General features: G+C 36.8%; 1 pseudogene; it reads right to left on the bottom strand.

Annotated features, from left to right (window-relative positions):
• Nucleotides 1–308: 308 nt before the first annotated feature.
• LOC114415268 lies at nucleotides 309–8251 on the bottom strand (annotated as a pseudogene).
• Between the last annotated feature and the right edge of the window lie 855 nt (nucleotides 8252–9106).

Here is a 9106-nt window from a genome sequence, read left to right on the forward strand (position 1 = left end):
AATTTTGAAACATAAAATGAAAATTATGATTTTACCTTTTTTATGAGAGAGAAAAGTCGATGTCGAGCAATAAATACAACTTTAACGCTTTCTAAGCCCATATTTGAAAGAAAAAAATAATCATTTCATAACCTTCTTTAAGATTTTTGAAAGAAAAAAAAAGATTATTTAACTAAGATAAATTGAATGCACTAAATAAAGTGGGTTAAATTTCTATTTTTAACAGCTTATTTAGCAATTGTTATGTCTCGACCCCTTTTGGGGAGACCACAGCTCAAATAATAATTATAATTTTTCCCACTCTAATTTGTACACTATATATATATCCCAAGAAAATTGAAAAGAAATCCTTTTTGCTCAAGTACGACAAAAAAAAATAACACTTGCTAATTGTTAATTATCGTTTCCATAAAATGGGCAAGAAGTTTCAGGCGCAAGAAAACCCAATTTTGGGCTGCGGCGTATCTCTATGTATCCGCCATCTTTATCACCTCTGCTGGAGATTTTACCAGCTTCTTTAGTGAGTCAACTATGCTACCAAAAGGTGGGCGTTCACTAGGGTCATTGCCAAGTTAAATAAAGCAAGCATCAGAAATAAAAGCAACGTTTAGGAACACGTGAATTATGCAGATTTTTCTGAAATTGGTAAGATTCCCACCTTCTAAGGCAAAAGAAAAATCAATGATGTTGACAATTTAGCATGAATATAGAGATCCAAAATTCATGTTGGCTATGAAAACTCCGTCACTCTACATAAAAGCCAGGTTTTCCAAAATTATGAATTCCATTTTTAAGAAATGGTATCAGAATATAGGGTAATTGTATTTTCAAATAATTTTAATAATACTTATATCAGTGTTCATAGAAAACCAAAAAAAAATAAAAATACATGCACTATTCTAATAAAATTGGACTAAGTGGCACACAGATGTTCACAATTTACAAAGAAACTACATGAATAACACTTACACTTCCCAACAAGATTCCATGAGGGAGGCCAAAGCCGGGGAGATGTTTGGAGAGATAGCAAGCCTCCTATTCTGGAAAGCAACAGCTCCAACCACCTGAGAGTTCACATGATGATGATAATTACTTTACAATCTATTGAGGAGGTTACATTATGCCAAGCAGTCGTTTGAAATATGCAAGTTGGCATGTATACCTTTACATTATATGTCCTTTTTAAACTAACAAATTCTTGCAAATGGTCCCTACTACGGTATAAATAAACACGAGTAAAAATAATTGGCTTCAAACATTTAAAATTTAGAGCATATAAATTCATCGAGTTTACCTGGGCAGGGCTAAAGTCAATTCCATGGTTGTTGCATGGTCACAAGTTCCCACACGATAACTCCAAAACTGAATACGTCAGATTTCTCATTGGAGGGTTCACCGCGAAGAAATTCTGGAGCCATCCACTCGGGCTAAAATTAAAATCAAGAGAGTTACACACTTATTGAGAGGTAGCATGAATTAAAATTTCAACCTATTAGATATTAGAAGAATGACCCAAAACCCAAGTGCAAAGACAGGAAAGCAAGTCCCTTGTTCACTTGCGCATACTTCCCATCCAAAAGATTGGACCAACATAACATGATTGTATCATTGATCTCGGTACCATGTATCTGAAAGGCTAATTAGAAATGACGGGGAATGAACATGCATTCACAAGTAGCTACAACAGTTCAAGTTTTGAAGTTTTTATTTCAAACTTGAAAGTGCTACTCCAAAAGATGAGGAAAGAAGTGGTTTTTTATTCATAAGATAAATTGGAAGAGTTATAACAAGAATTGATATGATGAAGTTTATAGTGAGAGACTGGAGGTAGAAACTTAACTGTTCCAGCAACAGATTTGGACGGTATGAAAGTGTTTGCCTTAAACCTGGACAATCCAAAATCACAAACCTGAACATGAAAAGAAAAAAGAAATTATCTTCTTGCATAAAATGTTTAAAAAATCCCATAATATAAACTGCTAAATCAGTTTCATTCTGCCTTCACAGTCCAATTTTTATCCACTAACAAGTTTGGGGATTTGAGATCCCAGTGCACAATTGGAGGTTTCAAACAGTGGAGATAATTGATCCCTTTAGCCTGCAATCAAACACATGATATGTTATACACAAGATAATTGTTCAGTGTAAAAAAATAATAATAACCGGCACATACCACATCCAAAGCCATTCGTAATCTCCTCCTCTTATCCAGAATTTCACCAGATGCTGGTCTGTGTATCAGGCGGTATAAACTGCCCCTGTCACAAAATTGTACAGCATAGTAAGACAATCAATTCTTTATGCAAGAATGTGAAATGTTTTAAGGATATAAGCAGTTGCTTGTCTTACCTAGGCAAATACTCTGTCACTATTGATAGATGGGGGCGTTTTGTAACAGACCCCATGAAGAGTACCACATTTGGATGGCGAACTCGTTTCATTATTGCAACCTAAAGCAATGCAAATAACAACTTCAACATAACTAGCTTCTGCTTTACCCCATTGATGGTGAAAGGAAATAGAAGAGGCTTTGATAGACCAAGTTCTAAATCTTTTTGTGCACAACTAGTATTGCATATACAAGTTTTAAGCATGTCAGCGCAACAGAGAGTTCACTATTGTGCCCCACTGGTCATGCAGCCAACTTGAATAATTAGAATTTATGACATGCAGCAGTATTATTCTAGTTGGAGAAATGAGGTGTCTGTAAATACCAGACAGGTGATTTTTACACTCCAAAAATCTGATAGACTGAAAAGAGGTGTGCATATTGAACTGAAAAGAGAAATACAAGAGGCCGGTGTGCGCCCAATGAAATGAAATGCTGCCATACACGAACGAGTGGAAGACATGTGTATATTTAGTTGTGCAAGAATCTTGCATTCAATAACCAAGGCAGTGCCTTAATAAAATATAAATAATTTCCGCCCATCAAGATGGAGAAAAAACTTGGAACAAGCATTCAAATAGGGAAACTGAAAACACAAGGTACACAATCATCAATAAGGCAGAGATATGGTCAACACTAGCACAACATGAGACGAAAAAAATAATAGTAATTTTAGGAAAGAGAAATTATTTTGAAATAGAAAAGGACAAATGACAAAGTATAAGACACTAAGCCAAAGGAATACATTATTCTGATGAGTATAATTGATGATCAACTAATATATATGCCTGGTCTTCAGTACCATATTTATATACTATTTAGCTAATATAATCCAAATCATAAACAATGTGCAATGAAGAGGCACCCTGATACATTTGTCTCATGAATACATACCTCTCTCAGAAACTCCTTCAACTGATCGTCATAGAAATCCTGAACTGTTAAAACCTTGACTGCAACATCCTGCAATTTATAAAATAAATAGAATCTCCAAAACATAAATAAATAAATATATTCATAGAGCCAACATAAGACACATTAATATTTCAAATAAATATACTATATAATCAACTCATTTTGGTGGATAAGTGCCATTCATCCAATTCCAACCAGACGAAGTAAGAAAGTAAACAGTATGTAGGAATCAGAAAGCTACATTTATATACTCAAATGGGAATATCCTACATAAAACTCAACATGATAAAAAGAGGTGTGTAATAACACTTACTGATCCATGCCATTCAGCACGGTACACTGTCCCAAATGAGCCTGCAAAGTGAAAAAGGCAGCAGCATTTAGAGTCACCTAATGGTGAAACAAGTCGATGATGCCAAAGTTACATGGATTCAAGAAGAAAAATCAGGGGAAGCAGAAAAAGTACCAGCACCAACACGCTCTTTAATTCGTAAATCATCCCATGATATCTCAAGCCAATCCATTGCAAGTGATGGTTCGAGATTCACATATCTTGGAATACTCCCAGCAGGTAAACAACCCTGGTTTTCAATTCTGATGTCTACCTGTTTCAGTTCTGACTGGCAGAATGAACCAAGCATAGATTGCTGGAAAGTACTTTTCACCACAGAACTTTCATTTACAATTATCTCATTGTTGGAAGTTTCTTGTACTACATCTTCACTAAGCATTGGGTATTCATGTAATGATGCTTCAATGGCTGGATGAAGAACTTTTGAAACATCTTCATAGATGGTAGGCAAAACTGAACTATGAACTGCACATTCCTCATCATTCCCTTCTAAACCAAAAGGAACTAGAGATGGTTCTGTTCCTTCACGGATTTGATCAACTGAAGCATAAATGGAGCCCTTGTGACTTTTCAGCAAATCAGTTTCTTTAAGTTGTTGATCATTCTGTTCAGAGCCTGCAGATCATTGAATAATGGCTAAGACCAACTTTAAACTAGATTACTAGAAATCCTCTCTTAATGTTATAAGATTTACTATTAACAGAATTGCAAAAGCATAAGTTACCCTGTCCCCCAAAGGTTTAAAATTTAAGAGACATACATGCTTCACAAGCTTGAGAAGGTGGCAAAAAGCTTAAAGAAACTTTAACATGTATTTACTATGGAGTATGAAAAGAGAGGACTTGAACAGAGGTAAGGTATAAAACACCAGTTTTGTGGTGAAAGTAAAAACGAAATATCTGGCTCAAACTTGATTCAATGAATTGAATAGCTCAAGGAAATATAAGCACCCATGATGGTTGTGGCATGTACTTCAACAATTAATTCAATATAGAAACTATAATAATTGATACGAAATAAAATGTGTGGAAATATTGAGACCATACTTCAAATGAGTAAGTAATATGCATCTTGAGGTTCCAAGTATATATTGATGGCTTCACAGATTCATCCCTTGAAGTTAAAATACTAACAAGCAATTTGAAGATCAACTTTCCAGGTATGTAAAACACAGAATTAGGATCATCTACAGTTTTATAAAGAACTGCATCAACCTAGTCCATTGATTTAATTTATTAAATGGAAATTTTATCTTTTAAAATATAATTTAAGAAATTTTAAGGATGAGATTTAGGACTGCATATTCTGCAATTCATTTTGAAACTGCAGAGGATCTTAATCCATAAAACACAACATACCTGAATATGGAAGACTCTCAGGATTAATAGGTCTGAGATTTGAACTTATACAACTTGTTGTGCCATCCAAATATGGTGATTGTGATTCTTTTAAATGAGAAATTTGAAATGGGGAAGGCATTGACCAAACATGTGCTCCATTAATTGAGGAGTCTGGCCCATGGATATTTCCTGGTTCCCCAACCAGGTCGACCACATATTCCCTGTCCAATTATAAAACATAACGTGATACATTGGAAGGTATGAAATAAATGTCAGATGCCTCTGTTAAAAAAACTTATCTACAAGAAGTTATCAGTTCCCTGCTAAAGTCCTGATATGCAAGCAAAAAGGTAGATGCAATTATACAAAATATGGGTAAACATAACTTGTTGATGATGCCCAAGGACATTGGAATCAAGATGAATACAAACAATAACAAGAATAACAAGAAAATTCAGGGGGAAACAAGAAAAATGGTCAAAACTACTGACGGAATACCCGCAATTATGTTTTTGATTCACAAATATTCACATTGTCATTACGGTCAAAACGTAAAAGACAGAACAAAAAAGAGGACCTAAACCCGTGTGGTGCTAACCTTGAGAACTGCTTGTCATCTTTAATTTTGACTAGGCAAGAAGACCTGTGATCTGCAACACAATACTTGCAACCTCGAGCTATGCGACAGGGCAACCCTATATAATCTGCCAATCTCTTCAGTCATAAAACCCAAGTAACAGTAAATAATTACTAATCTGTAACAAGGTTATTAAGAAACATTAATGCATCCAACTCAATCCAAAACAATCCCAGACAACACTAATGCACCCTCTTCATACATCCAAGCACGCTCAACAATATTCTTACTCAACTAAAACGTTCTTTGGTAATAGATACTACACACACTAGAGAACAATAAATTCCGGAAACACGTGAACACTTTACCTTAAAAAGAACGGCCCGATGCCTACAAAGCCCACTAGACAGGCTGCCAATGGAAAGCACAACACACTTGTGAAAAATCCTCAACTTCTTACTAGCCAACTTCCAGCGCTTGTGAAGATCTCCTTGCTCCACCGGGAACATACCCCTTCACACATTCAAAAACCACAATAAATAAAACGGGAAAAAAATGCAAATATTAAAGCACTTCACACTCCCTCGAAGAAGAGATACAGTGCTACACCTCATTCTTGCCCCATATGAATGGCAACAAGTTTCCCTAGTTGCTCCACCAACAGCAACGTGTCCTCAGAAGCACAATACAACTCTTGCGCTTTATCCTGAAGCAGCTTCAAGCGAGAGTCCTCGCGTCTATCAACAAGCACCACCTCCGTACAAGTCTCGCTGGGCTCAACCGCTTTTAGCGCCATCAAAGTTGGTATCCTTCTACCTTCTTCCACATCACCCACAGATACGGATTCATTCCCAATATGTTATAAAACCCATCAGATATCTTGTCCGTATATGATAAACACCCACTCACCTAAACACAACAAAAAAAGAATCATAATAACAATTAGACTTCAGCTTTGAATATAATCCAACATTGGACAAAACTTAAGATGCAGCATTTTTTTAAGATAAAACTCGTATAATTTCATGCAAAATAATAGTTTCAATACAAACTGGACTGAAATCAAATGAATGTGGACTAGCAAAAGATACAGATGCCATTATTGTCAAGCAATGAACAACAAGATTAGCTTGTCTACGGACGAACAAGATGCATCAATCTTATATGCTTTTAAAGTTATTCTCAAATTAGAATTAGAATTTCATTTGGATAATTAATGTAATAAATTTTAATATTAAATATGAACATAGTTTTGATTTTTGAAAATGAAACTCTAATTCTGATTAAAAAACTGCAACAAAGTAAAACATATAGAAAGTTACATCTAAGTTGTGTTAAACAATGAGGCGAGTGTTTTACCCATAAACGATAAGAAACGGATTCGGCATCCCAGGTTTCGGTTCCGGGAGTGAGAACAGGTTCGGTGACGAGGCTAGCCAAGCAAGTGAGCCTCTTCGCTAACGTGAGTTGCAAGATGTAGCTCTCTTTCGACTTCTTCGCCAACTTCTCCGTGCCATGTTCCTCCTCCTCCTCATCCTTGTGCCTCGGCGCTGGAATAGTAATGAGCGTGCGAGACGTCGTCGTTTCCTCCTTAATGTCGCTGGAGAAATTGCAATCCAACGTCGTCGTCCCCGAAAACAAGCTTCCAGCATAGCTGCTCCCGCTCGATAGCCGCGGCAAAGAAACCTGACGGTCGAAGCTCTGGTCAACGGCGGCATCCTTGGCGGTGGTTTCGGGCGGAAGAAGTAGGTCGCGGTCGTGGAGGTGGTAGTGGCTGGAGTGGCTGCTTGCTTTCTTGTCGATCAGCCAATCGCAGAACGCGGCGATTTGCTTGTGCTTTGTTCGGAACTTTTCGCCGGCGGCGAAGAGGTCGGAGACGGCGGAGTGTTTGCCGCCGGAGGTGGAGAGAACGACATCGTTGTTGTCTTTGGTTGGAGTTGGAAGTGATGACTTTTGGGGAGGGTCGCTTTCGGCGGTAAACGTGTCATGTTTGATTGAGTTGACGATCTTTTTTTTCTCGTGATCTAATAGCTGTTTCTGTTTCGAAGATTCATCCAACCCTACTCGCTCAGGGAACTGACGCGGGAAAATGTATGTGGTTCTGTGAGGCATTTACGCTCTCACGAGTCACGAGCTTTCCGCACCTAACAGATAATATTTGCACGCACCAATTAGGTGCCAATCGCAAAAACTACTCTACTTTCAGTCTTCACCGTTTCCCTTCGCCGTTTACGTACGTTCTCCGCCTAATTAACCTTCCGATCAACCTCAATGCAAAAAATTCTACGTTCTTCAACCGATTCCACGATTAACCAGGGATGATATAGTAGTATAGGTAGTTAAATTGCACTGAACTCTTTCCGTATCTGAAAACCACGTTGGAAATGAAACCGCGATCGGGCACTTGAAAAGTAGTGGATTCAATGCACGATTTTAACTACAGCGCGCGTGGTGGTTTCTATGAATTTGTCGTTGTGGAATTGAAGAGGAAGCGTAGTAATTTGCTGAGAGCTAGGTATTAACTTTTAACTATCGGTCGCGTTGCGGTTTCGTGCGTTTGTTGATATCGCAGATAAAGTTGCGGTCGCCGAAAGTTAAAAATCTTTGATCTTGATGAAGTTGCGACGTTAGTTGTGGTTTTAAGCAGCAACAAGTGGAAGTTTGTAGTTGTAGTTGTAGTTGTAGCTGCAGCATGAAGTTGGAAGGGAGAGTGAGAAATGGAAATAATATAAAGTTGGTATGCTAACCTACACTTGGGAATGGTTGCGCACCCTTATTACTGAGGTGACACGTCAAATTTATGACCAAACATGTCTAGACACGCAGGGAAGAAGGGGGAAGCTGCGCACTGCGCACATGGTGTAATGTAGCGCTTATGGGGCCCGCGGGTTCTAAAATTGGGACTCATGCACTCAGTCTAGAGATGAGAGATAATAAGTACTACTATAAGAAAAGAAAAACCTCGCCTAAAGTAATGGATCTCTCGTTCATTAATTTATTTTGACCCTAATTAATATTATGCCTTTTAAAACAAGATAAAAATTGTTTTTATTTAATTTTAATATATTTTTTTCTATTATGCAATGGTAATACGACTCCATTTAATCATGTTATATTAGTAATTATTTTGGGCAAGTATATTTAGATGTATAGCGTCCCAATAGTTCTTAGATATTTTTAAAAAAAATCTTGAAGATGCAATTTAAGTGATAATATTAATATATATTGAAAAATCAAAATAATAGCAATTGGATGGTTTTAAAAACTTAGATGAAAACAACTAAAAATTTGAAAAACTTGTTTAAAAATTTGAAAAACTATCGTAATACATTTTCATGAACCAAGATAATAGTTCACTCATTTTATTCATTTGTTTATTTTCATTCCGTACTTCCTCTAAACAAAGTGCCAAGACCAAAATGATCCACAGAAGCGACCAAGAGCAAAGAACCTACACAGCTCATGTTTTTCTGGCGTCATATTTTCCTTGAAAAAATTAACGCGACTGTGATGACATAAATTTCTTGGCTAAA

This window comes from Glycine soja, chromosome 6, assembly GCF_004193775.1.
Source record: "Glycine soja cultivar W05 chromosome 6, ASM419377v2, whole genome shotgun sequence".
Classification (NCBI taxonomy): Eukaryota; Viridiplantae; Streptophyta; class Magnoliopsida; order Fabales; family Fabaceae; genus Glycine; species Glycine soja.